At 41.8% G+C, this 19,161-nt stretch overlaps 1 protein-coding gene across 2 annotated transcripts in view; it reads left to right on the top strand.

Moving 5' to 3' along the window:
• Nucleotides 1-1,129: 1,129 nt before the first annotated feature.
• Nucleotides 1,130-19,161, top strand: part of EMP2 (epithelial membrane protein 2) — a 75,153-nt gene continuing 57,121 nt past the window's right edge. The window contains exon 1 of one of the 2 annotated variants that reach the window (XM_074196389.1): nucleotides 1,130-1,283. The gene's annotated coding sequence lies outside the window, so the exon portion shown is untranslated. Of the gene's footprint in view, nucleotides 1,284-1,529; nucleotides 1,635-19,161 lie in introns of those variants that run through there. The other variant, XM_074196387.1, reaches the window with a different exon arrangement.

Raw genomic sequence — 19,161 nt, 5'->3', positions numbered from 1 at the left:
TCCACCATTCTCCACTTCTCCTTAATGTCTCAATTTTATCATACATTATCCACATTAGGAAATTTTTGAATATCAAAGGTGTAGCATTGTCCTAGTTTACAGCTCAGTTGAAAAAAAGGAAACATAGACCTCTCCCTCCTCCCAAATAGCTAACTATGAAAGGTAGCATATATTCTGAGGTTCAAAGGTTAAAGGTTGCTAAAGTATCATGACCTAAGAGTACAGACAACAAAGATTTACTGGAGTTTAGAGGAGAAAGGAGACATCACCACGGAGGAGATGGGGCCCTCATTCTCCTCTCCAGGTTAGCACTGGACTAGAGATAATACAAAATACCTGAGTCTGAGTACCAACTCTGCCACTAACTAGCTCAGACAAGTCATTTCAATATCTCTGGGCCTCAGTTTCCTTATGGATAAAATGGGGAGGTTATACTAGGGGACTCCTTTTCTGGGTCTGTATGATCTGCTCCGTTAGCTTCCAGTTCCACCCCGTAGACTTCCCCATTCCCTCAAGCTTCCTTCTCTGCATACAGACCAGGGGCTGAAGGCAGGCACACGGCGGACAGCTGTGCTGGCGCCTGATGTGCCGCACATCTGGCCCTTGCTTGCAGCTGGTTTGCTTTCCCGTTCTTAGTTCTCACATATTTCTACACTCCCCACCTCCCTGGTTTCCGGAGCTTAGTCTGTGCCCAAAGGCACTACTAGCAGACTCCCCCCTTCAGCCCCACTTAGAAAAAAATGACTAGTGAATACAAAGATTGTCAAAGTTAGAAGAGAAATCCGGGGGATCCCCAGCCTACAACCCGCTGATGTTAGAAAGGAGGAAACTGAGACCCAAAGACAGCAAGTCAGGGGCCGAGTCTGGGGACGCTGTGATAATTACTCCCTGAATCCCAATCACATCCATATCCCTCACCCCTTTTTACAGGCAGAAGGAAGACTGAGGGAGGGGACAGAGGTTGGAGTTTGGGAGATGGAGATAGGGTCAGGGATAAACAACACTCTCTCATTTTTCAAAATGTTCCTTTCCTTTCTCTGTCCGCCGTAGACTCTCTCTCCTCCCCTTTACCCGTAGCCCCACAGCTTCCCGAAGCCAGAGCCCCAGTTGTGCTAAGAAGCTAGGGAGGTGACGGGATAAGAAAACTTCTTAGGGAGTCGATGGAAAAGGACTGTGACCAAGCTCTGGAGGCTAACTGGCCATCCCCGAAGCACCCCGGACCTAGCCACCCCCACTACCAGTTTAGTTCCCAACTTGGAAAAAAGTGTTTCTGGGAGCTCCAGGTGGGTCGAAGAGAAGAGAGGAGGGTTGTCGGGGGTCGGACCCACTGCTGCTTAGGGTGTTTCCTCCCCGCTCTCTCCCACACTCCCAGGCTCCCCGCTCTTGACTTCCCAGCCCCGGGAGGCGGGATTGGGGACAGGAGGAGGGGAGGGAGGGCAGGAGAGGGGTGGGGTTGGGTGGGATGGGGGAGGAGGTTCCTCCCCACCCGAGAAGGAGGAGGTGGTGGAGGAGGAGGAGGAGAAGGGCGGGAGAGGAGAGAGTCCCAGCGCCAGAGCTTCCCAACAGCCCGGCGGCCTCGCCTCCAGTTCCAGCCCGTCCTGGCCCGTCCCGCTGCCAGCCTCGCCGGCCCCTCGGTGAGTAGTGCCCCCGGGCGAGCGGGGAGGGGGCGGCGCACCCAGAGGGGGAGCACTGGCGGCCAGGAGAGGGGCTGCGCGGAGCCCCCACCCCGGGAGCTAGAGGCAGCTGTCTAGTTTTGATCTGGGGCTGGGAGGCGAGGGCCCGAGGCAGGAGATCCGCGGCTGCTCCACGCGCGGCCCGCCTGCAGGCAGGGGTCCCCGCCACCCCGACCCCACCCCGGGGCGCCCGGCCTTCGGAGCGGGTGCGGGCCGGACAAGTTGGGGAGGAGAGCCCCGGGACGGCTCCCCTGCCTGCGCCAGCCGCGTGCCTCGGTGGGCCCCTGGCGCCCGGGGACGCAGGCTGCAGGACCCGGCCCTTCATGCTGCCGCCCGCCCCGCTAGGTGGGTGCCCGCCGCCAAGGGGCAGCCAGGTGGCCGCACCCCCCAGACGGCCCGACGCCGCGATGCCTCTAGTTCTGACAGTGCGACACGAGCCCACCCGGCTCTGGATCGCGGCCCGGCAGCGCCCCCCAGCGGGGTGAAGCCCTGTGGTCAGGTCTTGGTGGGGGTGCAGCCCTGCCTCCCCCGGCTGGCAGTCTAGAACGAAGGGGGTTCAGGAGGAAAAGTTAAAAAAAGGATGAATTAGGGTTTCGGTTTGGGCGACACCCCCTTGAATTGACTTCTCGGGGCGGCTAGGTTGGCGCAGTGGATAGAGCACCGGCCCTGGAGTCGGGAGTACCTGGATTCAAATCCAGCCTCAGACACTTAATAATCACCTAGCTGAGTGGCCTTGGGCAAGAAACTTAACCCCATTGCCTTGCAAAAACCTAAAAACTAAACTAAACTAAACTAAACTAAACTAAACTAAACTAAAATTAAAAAATTGACTTCTCACCCCATCCATCTTGGGAGGGTTTGACTACCCTTAGGTGGAAGTCGCACCACACAGTTTCTCAATTCATGAGGACTCTGATTCCCATCCAGGAGCCTCTGAGAAGGGGCAGCAGGACCTAGGGTTCTAGCCATCGTTTCTTGCATGCCAGGGCTGTTCCTCACTTATGTTTAGAAGGCTTGAACACGGGGGTCCAAAGCAGGTGCAAAAAAGTGGAGCCAAGAAAGTGGCAAAGTTCCCACTGTCTCACAAAGTCATCGGCTTCCTTTAGTTGATTCTCGGTTGTAGAGAAACGTATTCAGAAAAAAGGTGGGGTTTTGAGAAGAACAGGATTGAGTACAAGTCTGTCTTTCTCCAAGTAGCCAAGCAGTGGAATCTTTAAGGTGACTGGCAAATCCACCAAGCTATGCCCTCCCTCTCTATTGTGTGGTTATGTGGAGGACTAGGAGGAAGGAAGACTCTGATTAACACCTCTCTCCCTGGGGTTGAGGCAGAAAGCACTGAGTGTACCCTGGCTTTTAGCTCTACAATGAGAATAATACTGTCTTGCCACTGCCCTGACCTGTTAAGTGGGTAATATTTAAATAAGACTGGCTGGGAGCAAGGGATCCTAGCTGTTTGGTCTGGATATTGAGCTTTGGAGAGGTTCTTAGAAATTTAGGCATGGTAAGAGGTTAGTAGAAGTGGTGGAAAGGGAGGGATTAACCTGTCATTTTCTCCTAGGGATTTGACCTCTAGTTGAGAAGACAAAATAAAACTTAGGAAGATGTTTTTGGAAGGCTTTGTTTTTTGGAGGGGTTGGGAGAGTTGAAGTTGTTGACAAGAGTCAGGGCAAGATTGGGGATTGACAGCTGGAGAGGCTCTTCTGAGAAATGTGGAACAGAATTGGGTGCTCCTGGGGTCGAAGAAGCCAGGCATCTTTTTGTTGGAGCTCTGAGTGGCATAAGATTCAGGAACATCAATGAATAAGAAGGAGGTGCAGTTTGGCCTATTCTCTCTCTCTGCCTCCTAACAGCCCCACCCCACAAGGAAGGAGGAGGGTGGCAGGAGACCTGTCCCTGGTCAAGAAGATATCCCAGGTCACAGAAGGAGAGAAGTCTAGAGTTTATTTGAAAACACTGGTAATGGTTTTTGTGCTGTATTCACTAGAGACATTTTCAGGGGTGGAGTAAGGGTAGGGGAAAAGGGCAAGCCCAAGAAATGGAATAGAAATGTGAAGAGGTCAGGGCTTCAGACAAATGCTGTTCCACCTAGGGAGGAGAAGGCTCTTAACTCGGTCCATCTCCTTCATGCAATTAGCTCCATTTCTTATACCTTCCCTGAGTTGATCACATCAACACAGTGAATCATTGCTGACTTCAGAAAGCTTCTGCAAGCACTTTGTACAAATTGAGATTACCTCCCTCTAATATGCAATAACAATAAATGCCAACTAATATTTATATTAGAAGGAAAGGTTTCACTTATTTCTCCCTCATATACTACAGGGAGAAAAAATAGGATTAGGTTGGTAAATGTTAACAATTAGGTCTATGGCATAAAAAGTGTTTATTCTACTCTTTTTTGCCCTTCTCTTTTTGGTTTATTTATTTTATAATATTACAATAATCTTGTATGAGAGTAAACATCACCCTCCCCCCAAAAATAGATGAGAAACCTCAAGAATAGTGAGAGAGAGAAAAAATGTACTTCAGTCTATGTTCAAATTCCAATGGCTGTCTCTCTGGGATGAATTGCCTTCTTTATCATGAGTCCACTAAAAAAGTTGCTTCACTATTTTTCTCACAGTTGCTATTACTAGTTGTATTTCCCACCACTCAATTCTTTCATTCTATTCTCTCTCTCTCTCCTTTCACCCTGTCCCTGTTCAAAAGTGTATTGTAGCTGAGTACCCTCTCCCACAGTCTTCCCTCTCTATCACCTATTCCCCCCTTCCCCCCCCCCATTCCCTTTATCCTATCCCTTTCCTCTCATTTTTCTCTACGGTAAGATAGATTTCTATACCATATGAAGTGTGTATGTTATTTCTTCTCTGAGCCACTTCATTCCCCCTCCCATTCCCCCATTCCACTCCATTGAAAAAGTATTTTCCTGACTCTTATGTGAAATTTCTTAACTTCCTCTTCTTCCTCTCCTTTCTCTTCCTCCCAGTACTTTCCTTTATCACCCATTGACTCTATCTTTTTTACTATATATTATACCATTATATTCAGCTTATTTCTGTGCCTTGTATATGCTCCTTTTTTTTAGGTTTTTGCAAGGCAAGTGGGGTTAAGTGGCTTGCCCAAGGCCACACAGCTAGGTAATTATTAAGTGTCTAAGACCGCATTTGAACCCAGGTACTCCTGACTCCAAGGCCAGTGCTTTATCCACTACACCACCTAGCCGCCCTGTGCCGCCCCGTATATGCTCCTTCTAACTGCTCTTATAAATGAAAAAGTTCATATGAGTTATCAGTATCTTCTTCCCATGCAGGAATTCAGACAGTTAACATCATTAAGTTCCTCATAGTCCTTCTAGTCTACCCCCTCTATGGTTCACCAGAGTGAGATCAAAATTTCTGTTCAGCTCTGGTTATTTCAATAGGAAAGGTTGAAAGTCCCCTGTTTCATTGAAAGTCCATCTTTTCCCCTAAAAGAGGATGTTCAGTTTTGCTGGGTAATTGATTCTTGGTTGTAAACTAAGATCTTTTGCCTTCCGGAATATCATATTCCAAACCCTATGAACCCTTAATTTAGATGCTTCCAGTTCCTGTGTAATCCTGACTATAGAGTCACAGTAGTTGAATTGTTTGTTTCTGGAAGTTTTAGTATTTTCTCTTTGACTTGGGAGTTTTGGAATTTGGCTATAATATTCCTGGAAGTTTTTTTGGGGGGGATCTCTTTCAGGAGGTGATCAGTGAATTCCCTCAATTTCTATTTGATTCTCTGCTTCTAGGATCTCAGGACAATTTTGCTGTATTATTTCTTGAAAAATGAAGTCTAGGTTCTTTTCCTAGTCATGACTTTCAGGTAGTCCAATATTTTTCATATTATTTCTTCTGGATCTGTTTTTGAGGTCAGTCATTTTTCCAATGAGATATTTCACATTTTCTTCTAATTTGGGGGGGGGGGGGTTGGAATAGTTTTATTTCTTCCTGATTTCTTGAAAAGTCATCAGCTTCCTTTAGTTTCATTCTGCATTTGAAGGAGTTACTTTCTTCAGAGAGCTTTATTATCTCCTTTTCCAGCTGGCCAATTCTGCTTTTTAAGGCATTCTTCTCCTCATTTGCCTTTTGTGTTGCTTTTTCCATTTGATCTAAACTGGTTTTTAACATATTATTTTCTCCAGTATTTTTTTGTATTTCTTTCACCAAGCTGTTGATTTGGTTTTCATGATTTATCTGCATCGCTCTCATTTCTCCTCCCAATTTTTCCTCTACCTCCTTTAATTGTTTTTCAAAGTCTTTTTTGAGCTCATCCATAGACTGAGCCCATTTTCTATTTCTCTTGGAGGTTTGGGGTACAGAAGCTTTGATTTTGTCATCTTCTGAATCTTCCATTGGACTAAAGCAACTTTCTATGGTTAGATTCTTCCTTTTCTTTTGTTTGCTCATTTCCTCAGTCTATCAATTTATCACACTTCCAAGGCTTTGGGGTGTTTGGGGGACAACCCACAAGGATCTTAATTTTTTCAGGGTCTTATGAGAGGCTTTGACTGCTCTCTCACCTGTGCTTTGGTATGTGGATGACCACAATCATTCCCCTCTGCCCTGGAGCTGTGAGGAGGAGTTTGCAACCTGGATTTGGGTGTGGCCAAACAGCTGAGTCCTGCCCCAGGGAGAACAGAGAGACCTCTGCAGTCTCCCCTGATCCCTTTACTGTCTATGGGCTGCTTTCTGGAGGTGCATGCTGGCTTCCCAGATTCCTGCTGAAGATTCTCACTGCAGGACTGCTCTGATGCCAGTGCTAGCTCTACACTCACTCTGGTGTGGCAGATTCTCATACCACCCTGTCAAGCTGTTCCCAGTGATTCCTTGGCCAGGAGGTCTGGAAACCATCCCCTCTGCCACAGACCTAGGTACCCCCAGGGATCTAGACAATCGGCACAGCTGTGCTGCAATTGTGACTATGGCTGCTACTGGTACTGCATCTGCTCTAGTAGCCACTTTTTCCATCCCCTGGTCCAGTGAAACAGACCTTTTCTGTGGAACTTCTAAGTTGTCTTGGACTAGGAAATTGTATCACTCAGTCTTTCTGTGTATTTTGCCCATCTAAATTTTGGCTAGTCATAATTTGATTGCTTTTGGAATTTTGGGGGGAACAAGTTTCTGGGAATTCCTGCCTTCAAGCTGCCATTTTGGCTCTGCCCCCTTTTAAAATTTACATTATTAACAATTTTTCTATCACTTCCTAAGCCACTACACTAAACAAAAACTTAGACTGTAATTTATAGCCTTTGTGAAATTCTGAAGTATAAATGTTCATGCTGAAATTTTAACAATTGACTGAGTATGTGTGTATGTGATATATACATGCATATAAATAATATAGATGTACATGAGATATATATAAGCTATATTCTAGTATATACACATATACATATATGTATATATATCTGTATATGCAAACATATAAAATGATATAGATATATTTGTATTATAAATATGTATACACACACACACACATATACGAGATATAGGAGATATCGTCTAGTCAGAATGACCTGAGTTCAAGGTCTGCCTCTGATGAATACCTTCTGTGTGACCCTGGACACTGATCTTGACAATTCTCTAAAACTGTAAAGGCCTACCAGTTGTTGACCTGCACTGATGGAAGGAAGGATTTGTCTTACAGAGAGTCCCTTACATTAAGAATTCTCAAAATGTGGTTCAGGGATCTCTGGGAGTCCCTAACAAAGTAAAAAATATTTTTCAAAATAATATTAAGGCATTTTAATTTCAAAAAATAGTAAATATCTCTAAATATAACCCTTATGAATAAAGATCTTTGGGATATCTCAATAAAATTTAAGAATGTAAAGTGCTTCTGAAACCAGAAAGTTTGAAATCTCCTGGTTGTCCAGGTCTGGACAAAAGCAAACCAATAAATCCCACATTGTATATGCACTTAGATCCATATATTCACAAAGATTCATATATCTAGATGTATATGCGTTTGACTATGAATTCTCTCTCTCTCTCTCTCTCTCTCTCTCTCTCTCTCTCTCTCTCTCTCTTTAGTTTTTGTAAGGCAATGGGGTTAAGTGGCTTGCCCAAGGTCATACAGCTAGGTATATTATTAAGTGTCTGAGGCCATATTTGAACTCAGGTACTCCTGACTCCAGGGCTGGTGTTCTATCTGCTGTACCACCTAGCTGCCCCGACTATAAATTCTTAATGATCTCCTGGTATATTATCTAATTTGTAGATCCTGTAGATCCTGTTTTTCATTCTCAGAATTATCTTAGTTGCTTCATCTCCAATACACCCTGTTGGTGTAAGTGCAGAGAAAACCTCTCATTTTCACATTAAGTCAAGTTAGATTTGATGAAGGAAGGAAACTGACTAAGATAACTTACATTAAAGTCAAGAGAAATGACTTGGATTTCTGGGTACTTTGGGAATCTTGTTTTGAGAGTCAGTGAGGCAGTTCTTTACACTGTGTGTGTGTGTGTGTGTGTGTGTGTGTGTGTGTGTGTGTGTGTGTGTAGATGTACACAGTTTGTGGCTGTGTCCAGTGTTCCCATTCCTCTACAACAAGTTATAAAGCATCTAGCAATAGTATTAACTTCAATTTGGGGGTAAAATTTCAGATTGACAATTATTGGCCATAGAGAATGAGAGGGCACCAGCATCAGCCTAGAAATATCCACTTGGTAATGGGGAATCGGGGATCTGGGGATCAGAATGCAAGGATCTGAGGGAGTGGAACTACAGTTGGGTTCATGTTGAGGGGTGGGAGTACAGGGTGTATGGTTGGGGCCCTTAAACTTTTTTGTGTCATGGACCCCTTTGGCAGTCTGTGAAACCTATGGCCCTCTTCTCAGAAATGTTAATGCACAATTAATGTTAAGTGTATAAAATAAACTATATAAGGTTACAATGGAAACCAATTATGCTGCAATAAAGGTGTAATTTTCCCTCACTAATGTTCATGGAATACTGAAATCTAACCACAGAATATTTGGGGATCCATTCCCACCCCCCTACCCCCCCCCCCCCCCAGCTAAGAACACCTTTGGTTTAAAGAATAACTGGGGATATAGGCACTGGCAATAACCCCTGGAAAGGAGCAACAAGCATCTGGCAGCATCAATAGAACTAGAGGCCCATTTAAGGATGTGGTTCCCGCTCCTGCAAAGCAAGAGGGGAACAGGGAAGGGGAGCCCTGGGATGGGGGGGGCTGCCAGCTCCCCACAGAACTTATCTAAACACTACTCTGGAGCCAAGGCTGTGCAATTAGACTGGACTCTGGAGGGAAATGTTAAATGCAGTGAGAGGAGGAGGAGGAGGCATCTGGCTCTCGTTAGGAGCAAGTGAAGTGGGGAGGTGGGGAAAGGGGGGAGTCTAAAAATATACCAGGCTGAGCTACCACCCAGGGTGTATTATGGTTGGTAATCTGATACCTGTGGGGTGGAGGGCATAAATGTGGGTAACCAAGGCATTGTTGTTCCATTTTGGGGCCTTTCTGATTCCTCTTGCAGCTGGTAGCATTTCTCCTTCTCTCTACTGTTTCATGGAGAGTAGAGAGAATCTCTTTGCCTTTGGGGTTGCCACTTCTGATCTTACTCCTAGGCCTCCAACTCTATCTTCAACACTAAAAAACTAAGCATTTGAGAAGTGGGTGTCAAATGGATTCCTAGAACCCCAATTTTTCAAGATTCAGGTCTAGTACTACTGACTTTCTGAAGTTTTTTCAGATAACCCCAGTCCTTACTCCCACCCCCCATTTATGTGTAGTCAGCAAGGAGTTAAAAAAATATATAATTATTTTTCAATATATTTATTTTGGTAATCTTGCATATTTTATTTTATGTGCTGAGTGGCATAGTGGATCGAGGTCTGGGCCTAGAGGCAGGAATATTTATCTTTCTGAATTCAAATTTGGTCTAAAACACTTAGTAGTTATATGATCCTGGGCAAGTCACTTCCCAGTTTTCTCATCTGTAAAATGAGCTGGAAAAGGAAATGGTCAACCAAACAATATCTTTGCCAAGAACTCCTCCACTCCTCATCCCCACAGTCCTGAAGAGTTGGACATGACTAAAATAACTGAACAACAAACAACAACAATTCTAAGACAAAAGGTTTTATAGACATAAACAAGGTTAAGAATGGTGTAGTTCTGGACTTGGAACCAGGAAAACATGTATATGAATTCTCCTTTTGGCACTAGTTGTATTACCTGGAAAGTCACTTAAAACCTTTGAGACTCAGTATTCTCATCTGTAGAAAGAGCTTGGACTAAATGGCATCAAAAATCCCTTCCAGGGGTGGCTAGGTGGTGCAGTGGATAGAGCACCAGCCCTAGAGTCAGGAGTACCGGAGTTCAAATCCAGCCTCAAACACTTAATAATTACCTACCTATGTGGCCTTGAGAAAGCCACTTAACCCCACTGCCTTGCAAAAAAACAAACAAACAAACAAAAACTTTAAAAAATCCCCTTCCAGATATAAATCTCTGATCATATTTTTGGTATATTTTGCTTATGCCTACATATGTACAGGTTTTGTTTCCTGTTAAATATAAGCCTCTTGAGAGTGAAACTTTCAATTTTGTCCATGCATTTTGCATAAAGCTTGAAACATCTTAGATACTAAGTAAATGGTCTTTTGATTGATTGTTGGAAACCCCAGGGAGTACTTGCTATCTCATATATTTTGGGGTACACTCTCCCCTTCTCATTTCCTCCACCTACTCAAATTTAGAGAAACTGGGTGAGAGGAAAGAGAAGGGGATCCCAGGCATTGCCAGATAGCAGCTCTCCTCATAACCCTGAGGCGACTCATGGCTGGGCAAGTCAGAGATTTAGGGGCAGCAGGTGGGGGGGAGAGGGAACACCCCAATTTGGCAACAAGGACTTATGCCAGAAGTAACCTGGGAGGAATGGAATGTGGAATGTTGCCCTTGTTTGCCCTCTTCCAGGAGGCTGGGGAGGGGGGAAGGGAGCAACAGCAGCAGTACACTTAGTCCTTCTATACTCTGGGAATGAACCTGGCCCCTTCTGGGTGGTGATCATAAATAATTCATGTATATATATTTAGCCCTCTTAAGATTTTCAAAACTCTTTCCCCACAACAGTTCAATGGAAGTTGTCTGATTTTAGATATGAGAAAATTGAGATCCCAAAGTAGTTGAATGACTTGCTTAAGGTCATACTGAGAGTTTCAGAGGCAAGGGTTGAACCCAGGTCCTTAAAAAGAGCCTGTGCTCTTTCTATTGTACCACCCTGCCTTCCTCTTTCCTTGACTGTCAAGAAGAGGCAATCTTGACTGGGACATCCTTTCCCCATTTTCCATGCCAAGTCTTCCCTGGACAGGGTTCCTACAACTATCCGAGGAAACACTGGTTGGTCTTTCAGGGAAATGTGGGGGAGGCAGCTAATGGCAGAAAAGTTGAGATGATATCAATCCTTCAGAAGCCTGAATGATGCCAGAATTGGAAAGACCAGAAGGGTGAGGAGAGACCTTTGTCTTCCTTATCTTATCTTCTGGAGATAATAGAATAGTCCTAGGTATCAAACTTCAATCTCCAAAGGATGGGATTTTTTTTTTTTTGAGATGATGCTATGGAAATAGTCTTGGAAGTAAATTCACAGACCTTGGATTTGAATCCTGGTTCTGACACTTACCTGTGTGACCTTGGACATATCTTGAGATGACTCACTGAGTCTCACTTTCCTTATCCTTGAATTGAGGGGAGGTTGGATGAGACAATTTCTAAGGTCCTTTCCTATTTAAATCTATGATTATCTGATGTGATCTGTGTGTTAAAGAGAAGGCAGATCTATTTCCTGGCAAAAGGGCAGATATTTATATCACTATGCCTTTACCCTCATTTCTTTAAAAAAAAAAGTCAAATGTGATATCTGCCGAGCTTTGATAACAATTGATAAACTGAAGTGATCAAATCTTGAGTTTGTTCTCTTGATAATTATATTCACTCATTCAATAAACTCAGACCAAGAACCCAACATTGTGTAAGATGTTGTGAGGGATAGATGTCCTACCCTCAAGGAATTTGCCAAATTTTACTCAAACTTTTGAGCAGATTTCCCTAAGAAAGAAACTTTCCAAGATCTATATTAATCCAGTGATCACAAACTACTTGGTGAATATTCTTTTTAAAAAACAACAAACACAACACCAAAAGTCTCACTGTAGTGAGTTCAGAGGGGACTTATTTCATAGTCATGAATGTGTGTGTGTGTGTGTGTGTGTGTGTGTGTGTGTGCATGCACGTGCATGCATATGCATGTATATGTGATAATGTATTTGTGAGCCATATTTCTTAAATGATTTTCTTGAAAATATATTTGAAAAGAGCAACAATTTTCTGTGTTCCTAATATGAAGTGAGAGGGTCAATGTTGTTATTCAGTTGTTTCAGTCCTGTTCAACTCTTTGTGATCCCATTTGGGGTTTTCTTGGTAGAGATACTAAAATGATTTGCCATTTCCTTCTCCAGTTTATATTATGGATGAGGTAACTGAGGCAAACAGGGTTAAGTGATTCGCTCAGGATCATAAAGTCATTAAGTGTCTGAGGACAGATTGAAACTCAGGTCTTTCTAACTCCAGATCTGGCCCCAGTACCACCTACCTGCCCAGAGAGAGGTGGATATGGAGCATATAAAAGAGGTCTGATTCATAAATGTTTGTCTTGAAGCCTAAAAATAGTTAAAATCACAACAATTTGGGGGACAGGTAATTTTAGCCAAGTCTGGCAAGTAAAGCTGAATGACATATGGAATTTGTAAGCAGACCTTCCCCCAGAAAGTGGAAATGGGTCAGTAGTCCCTGTTTAAGTATAAACCATAGTGGGGAGCATCCAAGGGTGTCTCTTGAAAACTCTGATCTGGGTTTTAAGCCTTGGAAATATAAGTTAGTTGAAGATTTGGAATAACTTTAGATCTAGTTGCAAGTTAATTTTTTTTAAATTACCTCTCAACTTGGAAAAAAATGTATTAGACAAGAGGGACTTATGTTAGGCACAAAGAACTTCCTGGTAGGGCCAACTGTAAGCACTGATAGATAGCTAAGGCAAAATATGGAATGCTTACTGGAGAATGGTGACTTAGGAACATGGGAGACTTGGGCTGGTAAATGAATTTGTTGCTGATAACCTTAAGAGAAAGGGATGTAGGAAAGGGGACTAGCACAATGGTTAGAGGACACATCCTGGAGTAAAGAAGACACATCTTACTGAATTCAAATTTGGCTTCAGACAATTATTAACTGGGACCCTGAGCAAGACACTAAATTTTGCCTCAGTTTCCTCATATGTAAAATGAGCAGGAGAATAAAATGGCAGGCTCTTTGCCAAGAAATCCCCCAAAAAGGGCATGCAGACTCAGACACAACTGAAAAATGTCTCAACAACATGTGAGAAATGTCTTCTTAAAAGGTCCCCCAAAATGATAGAACTTTAGGAAACTAAATCTTCATTCTCAAATCCCTTGAGAGCATTTGCTTGTGATGATTGAAGTTTAGAGGAAATAGCTTTTACTATGACTGAAACTTGGGAAAAAGTAAGGGATTTTCCCAGTTAGTGGGGTTCTCCCATTGTGCCAATAAAGCCTGGGCTTGGTTTAACTAGCAAGATCTAGCTATTATTCAAGAAGCCTCTTGGATAGATACCTTTTCAAATATACCTGCTGCCTTCTCCCCAGTCTGCATATGGCCCTGTGGCAGGGAGGAGAAGAAAGTCCTAGGCCAAGAATTCACTTAGTGCTGGGGTTCTTAGCCTACAGTCTGTGAGTTGTTTGTCACATAGTTTGGTGAATGTACAGTTATCCCTTCCCCATTGTGACTTTCCCCATAGTGGTTTTTAAATATTGTGGATTGGCATAAGAAATTCAATGGGATCTTAAGGGGGAATTTTTGGAAGCTGCAAATGACATGGGAAGTTTAGAAACTCATAAATATATGTAGAAAATTATATAATACCAATCTAAATTTTACAGTGAAATATTGTAAATGCTTCATAAAATAAAAAGAAAAAAATGCAGATTTCTTCTCCAGTACATGATGCTTAGTGAGTGTCAAAGGGAGGGCCAAAAAAATTTTACATGACCTAACTTCCATGATGTGGAAGGGATAACTTTTTCAATATAGGTAGTCTCCATTGTAATCCTATGCATTTGAAGAAACAATACACTGATAAGGTATCTCTTGGCTTTAACAGACTACTCAATGACTTCATTATATTAAAAAAAATTCTTGTTGCATGTATTAGGTACCATGTCCTGGTAGGGCCAAAAAAATGATAGAAGAGTTAGACTTCTTTTATCCTCATAGGCCTTGAGACTACCAAATAGAGGAAGAGTTAGGGAGAAGAATCATAATGGATACTGTGCAACTTGTACTGGGATGGATGGGAAATAGGGTTAAGAGATATTGTGGGGTAGTGAAAAGAGCAAAGAGTCTAAGTTAGACTCATTCCTTTAACTTTGGGGAAATCCCTATTGGTCTTAGTTTTCTCATCTGTGAAATGAACTAGATGATCTCTAAGGTCCCTTTCAGTTTTTAATCTGTGATCCAATATCAAATCTTTGAAAAAATTATATGATAGTTCAACCTAGATTGTACTTGTGTTTGTGTGTAGAATCACAGAATCTTAGAATTAAGAGACCTTAGAAGCCATTTAATCCAACTTCCTAAGGAATCCATGAATACCTTTGACAGTGTCCCATTTCAATTCAATCCTATATGCATTATTTAATTTCTGATTGAATATATCCAGTGATTGAAAACTCTTCAAAAAATTTTTTTGCTGTATGTTTAATAAATTATCATATAATATAAAATGTATTTAAAATAGTGTATTTTTCATTCTATTATCTTCTTTTACTGATATAGCCCTACTCTCCAGTCAGAGAGTCATCCTATATAACAGAGAATAAGAGGAAAAGGTGAGGGGGGAGCAGGGGGGCTGGGGTGGAGCAGTGTAATAAAATTAATCAATCTATTAATCAAATCTTATAGTGTCTACAGTGTTTCATCGCCATAGTCCCTCCCCTCTCTCTCTCTCTGAAAAGAGAAGAGATGCATCCTAACATCTCTTCTTCAAGAGCAAGCTTAATCATTTTAATTCTTAAGAGTTCAGTTTTGATTTTTGTCATAGTACTGGTTCTTTGTCCTATCATGTTTAAGTACAGTTAGGTGGTACAGAGGATGGAGTGCTGACTAGCTGTGAGACTCTGATCAAATCACTTAAGCTCAGTTTGCCTCAGTTTCTTCATTTGTAAAATGAGCTGGAGAAAGAAATGGCAAACCCCTATCTTTGTTAAGAAAACCCCAAATGGGATCCTGAAGAGTTTGACATAACTGAAAAACAACTGAACAATAACTCAATGGTGATAATAACAAACATCTACTTCCCAGGGATTTTGTGAGCTTCAAATGAGTAATTAAGTGTAACATAGCACAGTTCTTGGGACATAGTAAGTTGTATATAAATGTTTAGTATTGTTATTATGTGTAGAAAGTCTTCTCTTATATTGAGCTAAAAACAGCCTTTCTGCAACTTCTGCTCTTAGATTTGGAACAGAAAAAGATTTCATAGCCTGACTTTGAACTCAGGGCCTCTGATGTAAAATTCACTCATCTTTCTAAGAGTTTTGTTTATCAACAAACTAGTTGGGATAGGGCATATATGCAGACAAATACAATGGGAATCAAAATCACAAAGTACAGTGAGAATACTGCCACCTGGAGGGATGATGCTCAGACTAATTCTGAGGTCCAGTTGCAAAAATTTTTGAGACTTGTTAATAGACACTTCCCTGTAACTTGAGGAGCTTTTTTGGGGTGGAGGGTAAAGAGAGAAGGGAAACATTCTGAAGCATTATATTAATGTAATTTAAGAGTATTAGCCCATTGCTTTTTTGCCTTTCCTTGTTTTTTAGTGACATGATTATATATGTAAAATTCAGCAAAAAAGTTCACTGCTTGCATTCTTTTCTGGTCATTATTATTATTTGTTAGCTTTCATATTTATTACTGAAAATAATTTTGTCATGGGGGGAAAGGTTAAAAAGGATCCATTCTGGTATCAAGTAAACTAGGTTTCCCATTGCTCTTATTATTGATTCAAAACATACTTTCATATGATTATTTGTAATTTCAAAACAGTTTTCAATGCCTCCTTTGAGTACTTTTTGCTTCTGATCTCTGACCACAAATCCATCGAACCCAAATACTTTTAGTCTAGTATTTGAGAAGTATGGTGAAGGAAGATAACAGGTCAGTCTCTTTAGTCTAAGCAGAAAACCTGAGATGGGAGAATCTCATCCAAAAGTTTCCCTTCTAGGGAGGCCTAATAAATTAGATGTCAATTTTCCTACATCTTCAGCTCCTAAATTTGAAGTAAAGATCTGATATTTACTAGCTGTAGACCCTTAGGCAATTCACCTAACATCTTTTTTCTCATTTTTTCTCATTTGTAATCTGAGGGTTACAGAGTTTTTGTTGTAAGAGTCAATTGAAATCACTTATGTAAAGTGCTTTGCAAGCCATGAAACTGGATATAAATTATATTATTATAATTATCATCATTATTGTTATTATTACCATCATTCTATAGTACTTAGAAGTTGTCTAAAATACCCAGCATATGTCTGTAATATATTCCTGATAGCTTAGTTCCAGACCATTTGGAACTGATGAAAGAAGAAACCTAGGGTAGAGTTTGCACCAAATCTCAAGGTTTGAGTTCTTAGTCTTCAGATTTGCCCCAAATCTTGACCATTAGTACAGTAGGTCACAGATGGTGTCATCTGTGATGTCATCTCTTTGCTATTTGGCACCTTGGCACAAGAAGCTATACAAAATCAGTGCCACTCCAGCTCAGAGATGAAGCCACCCAGGACAGCTGCACATTCTTTGGCATTGAGCTATCAGGAATTGAGGATGGGTGAAGTTCAGGGGTTGTGATTCCACCTAGGAAGCTGCAATTTTCGGGGAGAGGTTCTGTCTTTCCCTTACTATAGGAAAGGCATATGTTTCCTGCCTCACCTGCCCCAGGCTTGACAATTCCTGTTTTTTTTATTGAAATTTTATTTTATTTTTTCAATTACATGCAAAGGTAGTTTTTCAACACTCATTCATTTGCAAACTTAAGAATTTCACATCTTTCTACCTCCTTTATTTCCTTCCCCTCTCCTCAAGGCAGCCAACAGTCCGGTAAAAGTTATACATATGCAATTTTGTTTAATATATTTCCCTATTTAGTCATGTTGAAAAAGTGGAGTTAGAACCAAAGGGAAAGAAAAAAAACATGAAAAGAAAGAAAAAAACATAAAGGAATTTTTAAAAAAGTGAACATAATATATTTTGATCTACATTCAGACTCCATAGTTTTTTCTCCTGGTGTGGATGGTATTGTCCATAGCATGTTTCTCAGGGTTGTCCTTGATCTCTGAACTGCTGAGAGGAGCTTTGTCCATCATAGTTGATCATTCACAATGTTGTTGATGTGGTTCTGCTCACACTCCTCAGAATGAGTTCAAGGGTGGTTCCTTGTTTGGACTCTTGACTTTCCTTGAAGGCTGTCCACCCCAATGTAACCCCTTATTGCTCAAGAAATTTCTTTGACTTCTAGTTGTCTCTAAAATAAAATATGATTTCTTCTCTTTGGCATTTAAAGTTCTTTATTATCTGGTACCAGTCTACTTGCCAAAGATTGATTCTGAATTCTTTCTTATTCTCTAAATTTTAAACCAAACTGGTTACATTCTGTCCTGGATCCTCTTCCTTTTGAATCTTTGTTTACCCTGTCCTCCATGCCTGAAATATGATCCTGCCTCATATCACTTTACTAGAATACCTCATTTTCTTTGAAGCTTAGTTCATATTCTACCTCCTAAATGAGACCTTTCCGGATGTCCTAATTATTAATGCCCTCCCTACCCAAATTCTTTATCTTTTGTTCCCCACCTCACTTACAGGTTGACAATTGATTCAAGCTCTTTGAGGGTAGGAACCTTTTTTATTTGTTTTCTCAACATCTAGCAGATAGTAGGTGTCTAACAAATGCTTTGTTAAATGAATGAATGAAAGCAGGAGAATGGTATAGTATAGCATTCCAGTGGCTAAGGCTACATTCTTTTCAGTGGAATCTGCGGGGAACAGTTATCAAGTCAGTAGACTCATGTGTATAAATGAGAGAGCCAGAGGCTCTCTGGAAGAGATCAGAGAGTCTTGTGCTAGAGCAGCTGCCACCCATCCCGCAAACATTTGGATCAATCCCAAAGAGAAGTCAAGACTCAAGAAGAATGGGCAGTGTCAGTTTTTGCCTGGGGCCTCATTGCAGAGGTCCAGAAATATTTTCTTTCTGGAACAAGGAGAAGGAATGTAATATTCACCAGGACTTGCATTCATCCTCAGTCTTAAGTTTCTTGTTGTCAGTGGTGCTCTCACGTTGTTGCTTGGGACTCTGGATAAGAGAGGGGTGTAATGCCTTCCCTTCCTTAATTTTCCTATAAAGTCAGCAAGAACGAAGAATGCAGTTCTCTTCCAACAGTGTCAAGCAGCCTAGTAAAAGCTTATTGGGAGCCAATTTCATGTTACTAATGGAGTATGATTTGACAGCTACTGGAAGACATCCCTTCTTCAAAAACATTCCCTGTCCTCCCCCATGCTGGCCTCCCATGACCTGAATTTACTAGCTCTGAGTTAATCTTAGGTTAGAGGATGACAGACTAGGAGTCTAGGAACCTGGGTTCTAGTCTTACTCTATCATTTCCTGGCTATGGGACTTTGGACAGTTTTCTCATTTGCAAAAAAAATAAGATTGATTTTTGTGACCTCTAAGGCCACATAAAACATTCTATGGTTCTCCCAAGGGCTGAGTTTCTTTTACCCCCAATGAAAGTATAGTGACCATTCACAGAAAAATACCAATACTGATCATCTTGGAAACTTTAACCTGTTTCATTTTTCTTGCCTGGGTTGACATATTTCTTCTAAGGCAGCCTAATAGTTGTCCACTCCTAAAGGTTTACCATATTGGTCCTGGACTTAATACAAACAGTTAATCAGCTTTAACTCTTATTGCAACTAAACTGTCTCTGCGCAGGTTAAACCAGATTGAGGGAAGCTGGCCTCAGTCTACCAGTGAATTAGGGGAATGTCTACCTCAAGACTTTCCTCAGTGGAATGGGTGAATAAGAACTCTTTGTTCCAGTGGCTATGGAGACAGAGGCAGGTTCCATGAAGTTCTTAGCACTTTGTCCCGTATTGAAGACAAATAAAGTCATCCACTGCTTCCTGGCTCATTGCCAGTCACCTTGACTTTTGTCTTGCCACTGTAATTCAAACTTTGTTTGTGATCCTATGATATTGCTACCATGTACAACTTGCCTCTGGGCAAGTTCTCCAAGGAAGAATCATTCAAGCAATTTCCTAGTGGGCAGATGTCTGGCAACTAGGTAAGATGTACACAGTGGATAGA

This window comes from Macrotis lagotis, chromosome 8, assembly GCF_037893015.1.
Source record: "Macrotis lagotis isolate mMagLag1 chromosome 8, bilby.v1.9.chrom.fasta, whole genome shotgun sequence".
Classification (NCBI taxonomy): domain Eukaryota; kingdom Metazoa; phylum Chordata; class Mammalia; order Peramelemorphia; family Peramelidae; genus Macrotis; species Macrotis lagotis.
This window is presented reverse-complemented; position numbering and strand designations above follow the sequence as displayed.